Source organism: Salvia splendens, chromosome 12 (assembly GCF_004379255.2).
Source record: "Salvia splendens isolate huo1 chromosome 12, SspV2, whole genome shotgun sequence".
Classification (NCBI taxonomy): domain Eukaryota; kingdom Viridiplantae; phylum Streptophyta; class Magnoliopsida; order Lamiales; family Lamiaceae; genus Salvia; species Salvia splendens.
In genome coordinates this window covers 20,356,978-20,374,313 of record NC_056043.1, presented here as the reverse complement: position 1 = coordinate 20,374,313, position 17,336 = coordinate 20,356,978, and the positions used below count along the sequence as shown (strand labels likewise).

Genomic DNA, 17,336 nt, shown 5'->3' with positions numbered 1-17,336 from the left:
GGCACCTCGGCCGACCATCTCGGCCGTCTGCTCGGCACCTAGTTTACACCCCTTTTCCTCTGACCCCCGATTCACAAACCCTATACGACAAACACACCACGCATTCTACATCCCAAAACACACCCAAACACCTGGGATCATCCCTTCCAGACTCTCCACAAAACTGCCCTAGGCTGAACCCTAAAACTCTCGGCCAACACACACGAAAACTCTCGAACCAAACACTGATTTTCCCGAGCCATCTCTTGGCCAAACACACCCACATACTTCACAAAACACAACACTCAGAAACACACCCAAAGCACAAGAAAACATCTCCCAAAAACATACAATTCGTGAATCTGCGCAGTTTACTTGCAAAAATCATAATAAAATCATACGACATCCAATGCAGCTGAAATTTACACGCCACACCGAAGACACATCCAAGTTCAAACGGTTAAAATTTCGTACCAAAAGGAGATCGTTTGCTCAGTCAAAAAGGGGTCGGAACCCACTGTCAGTTACCATCAAAAACATGCTTCACACAAACACATAATCCCACAACTTATTCAGCATCTAACCCCTCCAAAACGTCCTACATGCATGAATTCGAATTAAACGAGAGTTGAGGCCTTGTGTTACCTTTCCCGGATAGTTCAACGTAGTGAAAAAGCTTTACTTCCTCTTACGACTCCGATTCACGACGAAGGGGGGTATCACCTTGAGGAATCCAAGACGATGATGAGAGGGAGTGAAAGGGGAAAGGTAAACCGAGAGGGAGGAGGGCGAGAGAACTTACCGGTGAGAGAGCAACTTCGCGAAAGAGAGAGATGAGAGATTGAGAGAGACCGAAGAGAGAAAAAGATTGGAAAAAGGGGAATGAATCGGTTAAGAGGGAGTGGGGGAGGTTGAGAGATTTGTGGGGAGAGGGGGAGGGGTTTCGAAAAAGAGAGAGGGAGAGGGAGAGAAAAACCGAGAGAGAGGGGGGGGTTTAATTTATTAATTAAGATATTAATTTGCTTTTCAAATAACCATAAAACTAAATATTCACACCCATAAATAATATAAAACAAATAAAACATACCACACCATATCTTAAACAAGATATTCACAAAAAGCAACCACCCCTTAAATAAAAAAAAAACGGACATTACAGAGGACGTGGCCAGAATTACCAAAATCGAGGAGGACGAGGTCAGAATTATCAAAATGAGGGAGGACGCCAAAATTCCACATATCGAGGCAGAGGTCGGAATTCTTATGGACAACGAGGACGAGGAAGAGGACAATACAGAGGCGGTTATTGTCAAACCTATAATCAACCAGGGTTTGATAAAACAAATGTCGAGTGCTATACTTGTCACGAATTCGGGCATTACAGCTATGAATGTCCAACAGCCGGAAATACCAGGTCCAACCAACAAGTCCATTATGCCGATGGTGGAGACAATAATGAGCAGGTAATTTCAACCTCTCTTTTTACTCATAAAGGACTTGAGGGTGATCAGTGCAGCACGTGGTACTTGGATACTGGAGCTAGTAACCACATGTGCGGGAACAAGGAACTCTTCGTGGAGCTGAAGGAGACATCTTATGGGGATGTTACTTTTGGAGATTCCTTCAAAGTAGCGGTGCAAGGAAAAGGTAATATCTTGATTAAGTTGAAGAATGTAAATCATGGCTTTATATATGACGTCTATTATGTGCCTGCCATGAAGAGCAATATTTTGAGTCTTGGTCAATTGCTGGAGAAAGGATTTGATGTTAATATCAAGAATTCTTGCCTTACTATCAATGATGCTCGTGGTAGTTTGGTTGCCTCTGTGAAGATGTCCAAAAATAGATTATTTGCATTGAACATGAAACATGATATGTTGAAATGTATGAATGCAATTGTTAAAGATGAATCGTGGTTATGGCATTTACGTCTTGGACATCTGAATTTTGGTGGTTTGAAGCTTCTGTCTTCAAAGAATATGGTGAAAGGCTTGCCTCATATTGATCATCCTGAAGAAGTTTGTGAAGGATGCATACTGGGAAAACATCACAGGCCAAGTTTCTCAAAAGAAATGAGATGGAGAGCATCACGCCCGTTGGAGATCGTTCATACAGATGTTTGTGGTCCTCTGAAGCCTATTTCTACTGGAGGTAATCAATACTTTCTAACTTTCATTGATGATTACTCCAGAAAGACTTGGGTGTATTTTTTGAAAAGGAAATCTGAGGTGTTTGATATTTTCAAAGAGTTCAAAATTCTTGTGGAAAGGCAGAGTGGACACTATATTAAAGTTCTCAGATCCGACCAAGGAGGCGAGTTCACATCCGATCTGTTCGAAAAGTTTTGCAAGGATCATGGAATCGTTCACCAACTTACACCTGCATATACTCCTCAACTGAATGGTGTTGCTGAAAGGAAGAATCGAACAATTCTTGATATGGCGAGGAGTATGATCAAAGGGAAGGACTTACCTCGAGAATTCTGGGCTGAAGCTGTCGTAACAGCAGTATATCTCCTGAACCGGTGTCCCACCAAAAGTGTTCGCAACATGACGCCCGAAGAAGCATGGAGCTCGTTCAAGCCCAGTGTTGCGCACCTGAGAGTTTTTTGCTGCATTACCTATGCCAAAATTCCTGAAGCTCGAAGAATCAAGCTTGATGATAAAGGCGAAAAGTGTATCTTCGTGGGATATGGAGATCGAGTAATGGGTTACAAATTGTATAACCCACTCACAAAGAAAGTGATCATAAGCCGCGATGTGGTGTTTGAAGAAGCTCAAACATGGAGCTGGCAGGATAAGAAAGCTGCAAGCCCGTCAGAAATTGTACCTGATCAGCAAGAAGATGCACATGAAGTTGAAGAACCTGATTCACCAACATCATCTCAAGGTCCAGTTGGAAGGCCAAGAAGAATGCGCAATCTGAACGATATATATGAAGCTACCGAAGAAGTTGATGAAGCTGTGGAGGAAAATGTGAATCTTATTTGTTTTTATATGGATGCTGATCCTATTGCTTATACAGATGCTGCACAAGAAATAAAATGGAAGATTGCAATGGATGAAGAAATCAATGCGATCGAGAAAAATGATACTTGGTCGTTGACAACACTGCCAGAAGGCCGAAAAGCAATTGGTGTGAAATGGGTGTTCAAAACAAAGAAAATGCCAATGGTGAAGTGCAAAGGTACAAAGCGAGGTTGGTGGCGAAAGGATACAAGCAGAAGGCCGGAATTGATTATAGTGAAGTCTTCGCTCCTGTTGCTCGTCTTGAGACGATCAGATTATTTATCTCGCTGGCAGTCCAACACAATTGGAAGATCTATCAGCTCGATGTGAAATCGGCTTTTCTAAATGGTTTTCTTGAAGAAGAAATTTACGTGGAGCAACCTGAAGGTTATGTGAAACGAGGAGCTGGAGATAAAGTTTACAGATTGAAGAAAGCTTTATACGGGCTCAAGCAAGCACCTCGTGCATGGAATTCCAGAATCAATGAGTATTTTCTGAAGAATGACTTTGTGAAGTGCCCTTTCGAACATGCTCTATACTTGAAGAAAGATGCTACAGGTAACATGTTATTTGTTTGCCTATATGTTGATGATCTAATCTTTACTGGAAATAGTGAAGCAATGTTTCATAAATTCAAGAAGAGCATGATCAAGGAGTTCGAGATGACGGACATTGGTTTGATGGCACATTTTCTGGGAATTGAGGTAGTGCAAAATGAAGAAGGGATATTTATCTCTCAAAGCTCTTTTGCAAAACAAATCTTGGAGAAATTCAAAATGGAGTCCTGCAATCCTGTTAACACTCCTGTGGCGATCGGTCAAGAATTAAGGAAGCATGATGGTGAAGCTGAGGTGGATCCAACTTACTTCAAAAGCCTCGTTGGAAGTTTACGATATCTAACGTGCACTAGGCCTGATATTCTCTATGGAGTTGGATTAATCAGCAGATACATGGAAACGCCGTCACAGTCTCATTTGAATGCGGCCAAGAGGATTTTGCGCTATATTAAAGGTACGCTGAATGAAGGTATACTTTATCCCTCTAATCAAGAAGTTAAGCTCGTTGGTTATTCGGATAGCGATTGGGGAAGAGACTTGGATGAAAGAAAGAGCACTACCGGTTACTGTTTTTATATTGGAGATGCTGTCTTTACTTGGTCGTCAAAGAAGCAAGCGATAGTGACACTCTCAACATGTGAAGCCGAGTATGTTGCAGCAAGTTCAACGATGTGCCATTGTATTTGGTTGAGAAATTTACTAAGTTTTCTGGGATACGCGCAAAAAGGCCCGACGGAGATACGTGTTGATAATAAGTCTGCAATAGCACTTGCAAAGAATCCAGTGTTCCACGAAAGAAGTAAGCATATTGATACTCGTTATCACTTTATTCGGGAGCACGTGAACCAAAATGATGTGGAATCAGTATACTGCAAGTCACAGGATCAAATTGCAGACATATTTACAAAGCCACTAAAGCAGGATGTCTTCAGGAGATTGAAGTTTTTACTTGGCATGAAGACCTTGAAGAATTGAGCTTAAGGGAGGATGTTGAGTTATTAAACTCAATTACTTCATGATTAAGAAAAGTGATGAAGTAGGTGCATCACCTACTTATTATATGTGGATGAAAATTTTGTTTCCTCATTAAGTATAAAGTGACAGCAAGGACACGTAGCAGCATATATGTGTAATCTAGTTTGCAAATTACCAACTTGTATTATTATATTATTAAGAATAGGCTAGAATGTAGCTAGAATGATCTAGCTTTGTAATGTCGATCACTAACCGACTTAGGTTAGTCCATAAATAGGCAATCAGTGTGTAGAGCTAAATGTATGGTTGAGTGCGTACACAAAAGAAAGAAAACAGAAGTGAATTGAGAGAAAGAGCTGTAGCTCTAAGTTAGGAAAATTGTGAGAGTTTTTGTAGTGCTGAAGCACTTTTGTAATCCCTTTTGTGAGAAGCCTATTAATATTTATTCTCCATATTTCATCTTTGTTGAGTGCTCCTATATTTTGTGTGTCAAATATCCAACAGTTTGAAGCTAGTTCTTTGTACTCAGAAAATCTATAGAGCTTAAAATTCACTTTCAGAAGTCAGAGTACTTGGATTTCTCATGTGAAGGTCTACGACTGTAATTAGACTATTAGTTCAGTACCCTTTACATGAACATCCATAAATAAACACAGCAATCCACATACAAATTTGTAGTTTTTATTTAATATTTATTTGGTGCTCAATATACTTATACAGATCAACATATATGGTGGTAAATAATCTTGCCTGCTCTAGGAAGTAACTTGAAACACTAGGGAGGCTTTCCAATTCATGTCTTCGTTTGCAAGTTTCCTGGAAAGCAGCATTACTACACAACTCCTGAACTAGTGGTGCATATTCCCGACTAGCAGCAGGGAATATTTCTTCCAGAGTTCCCGATGCATTGATTTTAAGTAGCCAATCTGAAAATGATTTCAGTCGGGGACAAATTGAATAAGGAGTCTCTTCACCATTGGCATCATCATGCCCTGCCATAAACCAAAAGATAGGGGGAAAAGATTACATCTACATATAATACATTAGTTGTGACTGAATACATGGAAATGAATCAGTAAAAACTTCAGAATCAGGTCACAAAGAATGTTCTTCGTTATATATGATAATGAAGGTGCTCCTGGTTAGTGAATCTGGGAGACAATATGATACAGATAAGGTTTACATGTGGAAGGGCAAATAAAAATTCAAGGCTATCACAGATTGAAGAGTGACAGCTAATCCTTGAGTAACCTTTTATTGAATATCTGCTTGATTAGTTTAGTTTAATTATGTTTGAGTTGCTTTCTTATTTGATGTTTCAATAGCTTCAGCTATTTAAATATAATGCCATGAAATAGGGTAGTCATTCAATCTGTTAGTTACAAATCAGCATTTTTTGTTGGGAAAGATTCACTCCATAAGCTCATTGTGATATTCATTCGTGTTTGAATCGGATATGCTCGACTCTTCAAAAATATGTATCAGGCATACCAACCTCATAAATGTTTAATGTGTATTAACCGCCGAAAAGGGTTTGGTAATTACTTTTCATAAAATAATCGTGCATGTAGACGAATATAATAGGGAATCTAAGTTCTTGCCCAGGTCATTGTGGTTAGAGAGGAACAGGAGAATCTTTGAGGATTCATCCTCATATTTCTTGTAACTGCTCATTGATTCTCTAATAAATTTGTCTTAATGGAAACAAAAATTGGTGGAAACTGCATATTTGGCTACTAAAATATTTCAATTTAGTTATTATATTTCTAAATATTAATTAGCTATGCTAATCTAAGAGTTACCATAATTTATTAAAGAGAAACCTGGGTTCATATCTGCAAATTTATTCATTTATAGGATTCAAGAAAAGGAAGAGTATATTGCTATATTAATTGGGAGATCCATCATGATATGTTATAATTGTCCATTATCTTGACTGATAATGATTAGGATGTGCTTTCATTTGTTTTCCATTTGCGTTCATTTGTTTCCTTGTTTAGTTTTGAGTCCTATTAATAGCTCTTCAAAGCTAGAATAAAGTATTTTAGGACAATATCAACCGTAGGCGCCTCCTCGGAGGATTGTCTTGGGCCTCTTCGGAGAATTATCTTGGGCCTCTTCATTGGATTGTTCTTCTTTTCATATTAACTCAGTTCTTATTTTCACTTTTTTCTTTGTTTTCGTAATTTTTTTGTCAACTGCCTTTCACTCCATATCATATTGTCTCGTTGTTTTATGTTGGGAAAATGACTTAAAGGTTTTTACAAAATAGGCACAGAGACGATACAAATAGCTAGATTTTACAGCTTTAATATCTTTTTCTATTTCAACTACCAAGAAATTTGGAGAGTTTATAAGCCATGGCACACAGAACTCTAAGAGAGCAAAAAAGGATATTTGAGCTTATTTAGTTTATATACAACCAGTGTTGTTAGGGTGCGGGGCGCCCCGGGGCGATGAGGGGGACCCCGGGTCGCGGGGCGATGATCGGGGCGCCAGAATAGCCGAATGATGATTATATTTGTGTCTCTTTTATAAGTTTGTTGCTTGAATGTTTATCACATCAAATAAATCTACATACATCATTACTCCATATTAGAAAAAAAGAAGATTAGACAAAAAATATAAATTTTTAAACAACATAACATAACTAAATAACTGTATTTTATTATAAAAAATCATCAAAGGTCCAAAAAAAGTTGCAAAATATATAAAATTGTCTGAATGATTAATACAAAACAAACAATGCTAAAAAAGATCTTTTTCTTATTTAAAAAGTCTTAATTATCAAAAATAATTTATTAAACTATAAAATTGTGTCCATTCACTGGCTTAAAAAATCATAACGTATATCACAATGTGATTTATAATTTTATCATTTTAAAAATATATTACTTAAATGATGGCTTTGTAGTCTAATAGTATATAAAAGATTCGATGTATGACAATTTTAAACAAAAATTGACAACTCAAAGTTTAATTAAATATTAAGAATAATTATAAAGAGACATTCCAATAATGAAAATGTGTCAAAAAAAATTTGACAGTATTGTATATAGATAAAGGCATAGTAATATGTAAACTTTACACAATTAATTTTAGTAAGGTTGGAGTTCTTAATTTTAAGTATTTTCCAATTTTCATAATCTTAAAAAGTTTAGCACTGTCAATAATATTTAATTAAATACTCGTTCAATTAATAAAATATTGTCAACATCACATCACGGGGATGATCTAGTTATGATAAATTGTGTAAAGTTTATTGAAATATTTTATTCGATATTAAAAGATAAAAACTATTGTGTAGCACGTGCGAACCACTAATAAAATCATAAAAATCATTAACAATCACCAAAACCATCTTCATCTCAAGTTGCACCACATCTTTATTTAGTAGACCTAAAAAGCTAGCAGCACTGCCACTAATTGATTACTTAAGGCACCTAAAAAGTTGTGCATAAATTGTAAAGTTAAAATAAGAGTTGATCCCTTCATCTTCCTCGTCCCTTCTTCCCTCTTTATTAAATACGAAACAGCCGACGCCCCACCGTCGCTTCAGCTGCCTCAACCGCCCCTGCTCGCCCCACCCGCCCCAGTCTCGCCCCAGCCCGCCCCATGAATATCGTTCGGCCCAGGGTGGCTGGGGCGACTACAGCCGCGCCTTGACCGCCCCACGCCCCAAGCGCGATTTTCACAACACTGTATACAACAGAAATTCAAAATGCAACCTAACAATGATATTTTGACTTACATTTAACAAATGAGGAAACTGAATATCAGATAGAACATACCGAAAAAGAGTTGTGCCACAAGACTGATTTTGCCCCAATTCATTCAAACTTTCTTCTTCAAATCGTTCACGGCCCTCAAGCAGTATCCCAATATAGCTATACACATGGCTCTGGATGATTAACTTAATGTGTTCCTCACATCCTCGGAAAAGGGTATGTCTTCATAAAGAATTCTAGCCTAATTCAACAAAAATAGACTTGTTAAAAATTTTCAATGTTAAATGTTAAATTCTTTTCATCCTAGCATAAACTCATGCATCTAAATTTTGGGCAACATTGATACGGAAATCAATCATGACATAACATAAAATGAAGATTAAAAAGTCACTGATAATTAAATGCTGCCAGATCTTTTCTTTCAACACCATAATCAAGCATTGTCATTCAAATACGCCCTCCGTCCACGAAAAACAGTCCCATTTTGCTATTTTGGGAAGTCCCCAAAAAATAGTCCCATTTCTAAATATGGAAAGTTTCTCCCTCATACTTTACCTACTTTTTCTCTCAATCTCTCTTTACTTTACCTACTTTTTCTACTTCTCTCTTATTTTATCAATTTTTTATTAAAACTTGTGACGTCCATAACTGGAACTATTTTTTGTGGACGGAGGGAGTAGCTACAAATTTTTCCAAAAAGATGGCATTTTGTGCTAAGAACTAGATGGTGTACAGAAAAGAAAACAAAGTTTTCGCATTTTTCTAAGAGTCGTTTTAGCCGAAAAGAAACATACATATACTGTGGGTAAACAGCCATTATAATGAGTCCATAATTCCAAAATAAACTTAAATAAAAGGTACTCCCTCCGTCCCAAGTTACATGAGTCGTATTCCATTTTGGGTTGTCCCAAGCTACTTGAGTCATTTCTTTTTTTGGTTAAAAACAAAACATCTAATACCACCTACTTTATTTTTTCTTTTACTTTACTCTCTCTTCTTTCTCCCACTTTATTCTCTCATCTACTTTATTTAACTCACTAAACACAACTTTCTTAAATCATGTGCCAAAAAGAAACAGCTCAAGTAACATGGGACGTAGGGAGTACCATAAACTAAAATAATTAAGACAAGGGCTTGCATCAATATGTTAGAGACCTGCATTTCCATTATGCTTGTGAAAAGGGGAAGTTTATAAAACATAGGAAACATGAAGCAAAGGCAATAGTGCTAATACTAAATATAAATTCTGTTCACCCAACAATATGCTCGGAGCATGTGCTATAAAGTGGAACAAATGCGGGGCGAATCTTCAAAGCTACCTGCTTAAAAATGGTACTTGTTCATATCCATTATCCAGTCAGGAGAAGCTTCTTAATCGCTCTCTGCTTGAGATAATCTGAGCTAGATATTTGTTCTCCACAAGGATGAGATGATTTAGAGGGAACTGGGAGAGAAAGAACAGCACAAAGCAGCTTTGTTCCAGCCTGAATAGTAGCATTAATAAGGTGGGGGTATGAAGAAGAAAAAATGAGCAATGATTTTATTCCTCCGGATGACGAAATGAAATACAAATTAGATTTAGCAGAACCAAACCTTGCCCCATATAAAGCCTTTTGTATTGTTCTGTCACCCAAAAATGTGGATTTCCAGCACATTGAACTCCTGCTAACTATTATTAAAAAAATGTTGGAAGAGGGCTTTCCAAATATGAGCAATTAAATGCCAACCTTTAACATGCGCAGTTCCACTTTGGTGATCTCACGACCATTTATGTAAACTTGGGTGTTCCCGTTGCTAGCGTTTGCTTTAATAGGACCCCCAACATTCAGATGCGGACTAATAATTTGTAAGGGCTTCTGCCCTTCCTGCAAAATTCAAAACATTACAAACCTAATGAGCAATGGCTGAAAATCAACTTACTAAATTTAGGTTATCACAATTTACAGCTCACCGTTCCCCAAAGACCTCATACTTTGTCATTCCAATAGTTTCCCGGCTTCAGCTTCTTCGGTGGATTAGGACTGCTCTGGAGCATGACAAGCTCATCATGATATAGCGGCACACCATTTACACAGATATACTCACGCGCCACAGATATATTTCTTAGCTTTCATCACCTGCTTAACCTCCAGATCATTAAGCAATCGCTTGAGCATTCTCGAGCATTTTCCCAAAGAGACACGCTTCGATTCACTAATGGGGTACCCAATGCAACTCACACACTTCCTACCCTCCGGCATCGACCCCATTGCTCTAAGCACACAATTAGCACAATACTTAGCATCACAAACCATTCACACCTCCTTCTCCGTGAACCGCCTCCCTTTCATGCACCGATAACACGCTCCTTTCCTGACCTTCCCCCGCAGGATCTTTCCTCATTTCGACCACCTCAGGCTTAGAACGCTTGTACTCCTCGTTAACATCCTCATCGTCCGACTCAATATCACGAAACGTCACCAGCAACGCTCGCCTCCCATCCCCACGGCCAGAATCTCGATTCCCAACCCTAGACGAAAGATAACCCCCGCTCAAAACCGACTCATTCGACTCCCAATCCATTCTATTCAACTCGTTGAATTCCAAGCTCTCCCCTTACAAGCATTCGAAGACCCTAACTCTGAGCTCCCAACCCCACCAACAAACTCATCAACTCCGGGATATTTCTTTTTTTGTTCTACACTAAAACTTAGATTCCGTAAGTGTACTAGATTTTTTTTTTATTCCGAGTTTGGGAGAGACGCATGACCCTTATGCGTCTCCTTTTAATGAGACGCATCACGGACATGCGTCTTTCATAAAGACGCATGAGGGACATGCGTATTTCATAAAGACGCATGAGGGACATGCGTCTTTCTATTTTTCCGAAAAATTTTTAACGACGCACAACCATCATGCGTCTTAGGGAGAGACGCATCTCCCTCATGCATCGCTCATTTTTTTTACAAAATCATTCTTGGTTGTTTCTCTTTTATAGAAACATCCTTGAATGCTTTATGTTCCACTTTCGATATGGGACAAAACTCATTCTTGGTTGCTTCTCTTTTATAGAGACATCCTTGAATGTTTTATGTTCAGCTTTTGATGTGGGACAAAACTCATTTTTGGTTGCTTCTCTTTTATAGAGACATCCTTGAATGTTTTATGTTCCACTTTCGATGTGGGACAAAACTCATTCTTGGTTGCTTCTCTTTTATAGAGACATCCTTGAATGTTTTATGTTACACTTTCGATGTGGGACAAAACTCATTCTTGGTTGCTTCTCTTTTATAGAGACATCCTTGAATATTTTATGTTTCACTCAAAAATGTGGGACAAACTCATTCTTGGTTGTTTCTCTTTTATAGAGACATCCTTGAATATTTTATGTTCCACTCAAAGATGAATTTGAGTTTGATGTAATTGTTGGAGCTAGCCTTACAAGTTAATTACTATAAGACGTTGATGAAGCCTCCAACTGATGTATCCAGCATCAATCTTCTTTCCAAACTTCATCTGAGCTATTCATTTCAAGGCCACAATCACTAATAAATACATCCTCCGCCCGTCATTAGCAGTGCTAGATTACTATTTTAATTTGTCCACGACTAAAAATCGCGGTTTACTCTTACTCAAAATGGTAGGTAGTCATCACATTCCACTAAATTATTTCACTCACCTTTTATTATAAAAACTAGTATCACACCACCTGTGCGATGCACGGACAAAGATATTTTGAAACATTGATTTAAAGTTATAAACTAATTAAATGAAATTAAAATAATATCATTATATGAAAATTATAAACAAAAAATATAGCACTATATAATAAAGAAAAATCAATATTAAAACATAATAAACATGAAACAACTACAAAATATAATGTTTCAATATTAAATTACATGATATAAAACCTATCACAACAACCAATTGAATAAAAGAGTAATTGCTCATAAGTCGTTTTTGATAACTTGTTTATACAGTTGGTTTCATGATTAAACTATCATCACTAAAACTTATAATGAGTTTATATGCTGGTTGTATATTTTCATTTTATTTATTTTTGAAAAGTCAATTTACCTAGAAAAGTATTGCTGATTAGTATCGTATTTAGGAATACAATTAACCTAACTATCAATTTTATTCTAACAGAAAATGAAAGAAAAAGAAGGAAAAGATGTTTGCTAAATGTTCATGTGGTTGTTTTATGTTTTATAGAGACATACAAGAATGAGTTTGTCCCACATCGAAAGTGGAACATAAAACATTCAAGGATGTCTCTATAAAAGAGAAACAACCAAGAATGAGTTTTGTCCCATATCGAAAGTGGAACATAAAACATTCAATGATGTCTCTATAAAAGAGAAACAACCAAGAATGATTTTATCTCACATCGAAGGTGAAACATAAAACATTCAAGGATGTCTCTATAAAAGAGAAACAACCAAGAATGATTTTGTAAAAAAATGAGCGACGCATGAGGGAGATGCGTCTCTCCCTAAGACGCATGATGGTTGTGCGTCGTTAAATTTTTTTCGGAAAAATAGAAAGACGCATGTCCCTCATGCGTCTTTATGAAAGACGCATGTCCGTGATGCGTCTCATTAAAAGGAGACGCATGAGGGTCATGCGTCTCTCCCAAACCCGGAATAAAAAAAACTCCAGTACACTTACGGAATCTAAGTTTTAGTCTAGAAAAAAAAAAAGAAATATATCCATCTACTCCACTCAACACATCACCACGATTGCAACACTCGAAATCACTACTCAATTCACCAGATATATCATTAACATTAAGATTTTCAGTTTCAATTTCACTTTGTAGCGATGCATTATTAGGAGAAACGCTGCTAGCATCAGTGTCTTTATTGTAAGGGCCCTCACTCACCTCATTAATCAAGGCAATCACCGAAGTCGGCGAAACGGAGCTCAATTTCAATTTCAAATCCTTGGTTAGCTTCATGCCGATAGGGTGCATGATACGATCATATCCCACAGATCATATCCCTATTATTTAGTTGCATATTTGTTTCACCATATCTTTCCAATTTATATTTAAATATTTATTTCTTATTCAATAAGTTAGGCTAGTCTTATAAATATGAGTATTTGTTTTCATTCTCATTCATTCAAGAAATAAGATCATTTACGCAATTTACTTTCTTCTTCTCAAATACCCTAATTCTTATCGTTGTTGATCGTCTGGCAAAGGTTCCTGCGACTTCACGGATGAATTCATGCGAGGTTAAGGAGTACGTCCTTAACAAGTGGTGCTTTCATCGCGAGCTCAATCTAGCATGGCGAATCGGGCTGGAATTCACGCAGAGCCGATCGTCGGTTCGGACGCCGGAACCACCCGCGGGTTGGAGGCTTCACTGTCGTCAACCGGTGCGCTGGATACGACGGCCTTGGCCTTTGAACACGTACTAGCGTCGCTGGCCCGTATAGAGGCGCGGCTGGATGCATTTGAGCGGCGGAACTCCGTCGCGCAGCCACCGCCAAGGCCCGATCCGAAGCCTCCCTATTCTAATTGGGCGAGGCAGAGACCAATTTTGACGACGACAACATCAATTTCGTCACAATCTGACCCTGATCCACCGTGTTTGGATTAGCAGCGTGGGAGAGAGAATTCTGGGAGGAGCGCGACAGTCGTTCAACCACCGCCGCTGCCGGAACCAGACCCACCAGATCCGGATTGGCAACGAGGGAGAGAGATTTCTGGGCGGCAGAGCGCGCTCGTGATGTCAGTGACAGCCATTTCGTCCATTCCACAATTAGGTTTTGGCGGTGGTCCCTCATCTCATGGACAGCAACACGCTGCCCTACTTGGAGCGTCACCGTGGGACCGATACGGGGTCAACGCTCGACAGAGTCGCGGCAGGCAGGCGACGACGTAGGACAATCTCACGCATAGACTGGATATTCGACCTGGGAGACACGCGACGGAGTGGGATCTGTACGGCACAGATAACGGGGAAGACGCGCGACAGCGTGGGACAACACGGCGCATAGGATGGACGAGCCTGAGGGGACACGGGGAAGCATCGCCCGATCATTTCTCCAGCAACGTCCGTCGATTCACTTCAGCACCTAGGGATCGTGGGCTCGTATGCCAGAAACGCGATTCACCAGCCGTGTGATCGTTACGGCACTAATGTCGAGGGTTTTTCGGGGCGCCGATTCACGGCCTGGGATAACCCCGCGCAGAGGGAGAATGCTGGTGGAATCCACACTGTGGATTCTAATTATTCCAATCCCTCGAAGCCTAAGGATACTTCTGATTCCAAGGTTATAGCAACGCTAGGACCTCAAATATCCGAGGTGAATGTATCAAGTGGTTTCCCAAAGACTGGTGATAACATTCAAGTTCTTAGTTCCTCTCTAGGGAAGCCATGTTGCGAGGGTATTGTTTCAAGAGGTCCTCATACGAAATGTGCAGTTTTGAATTCTTGCACCGATCCCGAGTCTATGCAGTTGCATAAGGGGGGGTGGAATCGACATTATTCATGGTAAGAAAGATGAGATATCACCAATAGTTTCACCCTTGAAGGATGATTTTTACACAACCGGAGACGACGATATGGGGAAGGCTATAACGAAGGTCCTTGAGAAGAATTTCGAGATAGATGAGGACATGCACTCGCAAGCACTTATGTTCAAGAATCTGTGGCTTGAGGCAGAGGCTAAACTGTGTTCCATCAGTTATGAAGCTCGAATGAGGATTCAGATGGAAGGCATCAAGCTCAACGCTCCGAAAGAGGATGAAGATGTTGCGGATGTGGCATCTGAGCCTTGCATTTTTCCAGATTCCTTTTCAAGTGAAGGAAGACGCTCAACTGTGCGGCGTGCGTTTGATCCAGGAGGAGACGTCTCTCAACAATTTTTGGCTTTCAACTCTCGTCGTGCTTCGTGGTCTCCACCTTGAGGACAATGTGGATTTCAACCGTGGGGGAGTTGATACGATCATATCCCACAGATCATATCCCTATTATTTAGTTGCATATTTGTTTCACCATATCTTTCCAATTTATATTTAGATATTTGTTTCTTATTCAATAAGTTAGGCTAGTCTTATAAATATGAGTATTTGTTTTCATTCTCATTCATTCAAGAAATAAGATCATTTACGCAATTTACTTTCTTCTTCTCAAATACCCTAATTCTTATCGTTGTTGATTGTATGGCAAAGGTTCCCGTGACTTCACGGAGGAATTCGTGCGAGGTTAAGGAGTACGTCCTTAACAGTGCACCACCGGCAGAGACAAGCTGCCGGAAAAGGGGAGCGGGGAGACGACGAAGGCCACCGGAATCCGATCCACATTGATGGGGACGGCGCGCGGCAGCTCGCGGGTGATCGGAGGGCCGTGATATTCCATGGCGAACGAATATTCCACCGCATCTTCCACAGCAGTAGCCATAGATTCTTTCCCCTGAAATCGAGCCCTTGTTTTTTTTTCTTTTCAGAACCCACTTCGCATAGGTGCGAAATATCACAGAAAAACACAATCTTGAACAAAATAAACGCGAGTTTTTTTTAGTAAAGAATCAAAAATTTGGTTGTGTTGTGAGGAGAGGTGGGAAGACAGCAAGTTGAAATACTGTGTTTTCTATTTTCTGTTTAAATTTGTAAGGAAGAATGAGGAAAAATGTAGGAGAAAATACAAAAAGTGTTGGGAAAGGGAGAGTAGAACAAAGGGTGTGGTGTGGGCACTGCATTGTAATTGGGCATTTTTTTGTCTTTAATTTTATTGCAGCAAGATCTGCCTCTAAAAATTTATCATCTTTGATCCGGCCGGAATTTTACAAATATAATAGAAAGTAAATTAAAAAAATTAGTGATACGTAAATCTTACTTTTATATATTTTCTTCGTTTCTCTCTAAACAGAATATTAGAAAGGAAAAAAAATAAGAGAAAATGATATTTCTATTTTCAGAAATGTATCATTTAAAATGTGATATCTTAAAAAGGAAAATGATTCATTTAGGATAGAAAGTAAAAGTATATTAATTCTAAAAAAAATGGTAAATATAAAATGTGACAAAATTTTTAAAGTAAATAAAATTGAAAATAAGTGATAACTTTTTGAGGACAATGAATATCATTTTCTTTTAGAATGTTGATGGACAGAGTATAGAGGCGAAAACTTTGTGAGTGACGACAATGGTAGAGTGGAAATCACCATTTTGTAAACATAAATATAAGAATCTGTTTTTGATATTTTGTTTTTTTTTTCATTAACAAACAGTGAGAGATTAATTTTTTTGAATCTATGTTATAAATAGATACTCCAGTTTTAATCATAGATAGGATTATCCAGTTGTAATGATAGATAGGATTGATATTGTGTGATAAATGGAAAATAATTTTACTTAATATTAGTATTAGATTGATATTGTGTAGTAAATGGAAAATAATTTCACTTAATATTAGTAGTAGTGAGGTTGGATTAGGACTCCCAACTTATAAAAAAAATGTAGGGATGGGCATAAAATCCAAAAACTGAATATCCAAATTAAAAAAATTAAAATTTTAAAATTAAGTTCGATTTTTTTATTTTTCAATTTGGTTCAATTCAAATGAAAAAAAAAGATTTTTTTCAATTTCTAGTTGATGCTAATGATCAAGCAATTATCCATCAAGTTCTTTACTTTTTACTTCTTTTTTTTGTTGTAAAACATAATGCATCTAAATACGTCAGATCAAACATTATGTTGGCAAAGATAAATGAATAATCAAAATACTTTCTCAGTCCCATAAGATCATCGTTAACGCCATGGGCCGGACCGCAAATCATGAGTCCCGGCCCGTCACAAGCGTTGGATGGAGGAGAGTCACGGCCTGGGCCGGTCCAGGGGCCGCATTTGCGGCCTGGTGACGGTCCTGCCGCCCGGCCCATGCGCGCGTTAATTGGTGCGGGACGTGACGCAATGCGGCCTGGCCCAGGGTTATTTCGTGTTCTGGCTGGGCCGCAACGAATTATTATTATTTTTTTTAAAATTCGAATTTTTTTAATAAATACTACTCCATCCCTTTTCATACACATTCAACTTCATTTCAACTTCATATCTCTTCCTAAAATTCGAAAAAATGCCTCCTCGTCAAAGATTA

General features: G+C 38.5%; 1 pseudogene; it reads right to left on the bottom strand.

Annotated features, from left to right (window-relative positions):
* LOC121757688 overlaps positions 1–15,644 on the bottom strand; it is a 35,535-nt pseudogene extending 19,891 nt beyond the window's left edge.
* Positions 15,645–17,336: the final 1,692 nt, after the last annotated feature.